This window comes from Solanum tuberosum, unplaced genomic scaffold (genome assembly GCF_000226075.1).
Source record: "Solanum tuberosum cultivar DM 1-3 516 R44 unplaced genomic scaffold, SolTub_3.0 scf00190, whole genome shotgun sequence".
In the NCBI taxonomy this organism is placed as follows: Eukaryota; Viridiplantae; Streptophyta; class Magnoliopsida; order Solanales; family Solanaceae; genus Solanum; species Solanum tuberosum.
In genome coordinates, this window is record NW_006239114.1 from 445,713 (window position 1) to 446,043 (window position 331).

A 331-nucleotide genomic window follows, 5' to 3' on the forward strand; every position below is an offset into this window, starting at 1 on the left:
GGGTGCTGTTTAGTGACTTTCTGCCCTCCTTGACATTACACTAGGCTTTCAACCTCTTTTTGCCCTGTTTTTGCCATACAATCGTTTTACGTTCTTTCCCATTATTTTCTTCAACCACGAATGGGACTTCAGGTTTTGTAGCTCCTTTTATTTTACTGTTATTTTTTTATTCTAGCTTTCAACAAATCACATCCTTTCTTTTCTATCTTTTCATCATCACTCTTTACCTACCCAATTTTCTTTCAGTCCCCTCTTTCATAGCCACCCTCAACTTATGGATTTTCCATTAGTTGAGGTACACAATACCCGATGTCGGGTCAAGGCCAAGATT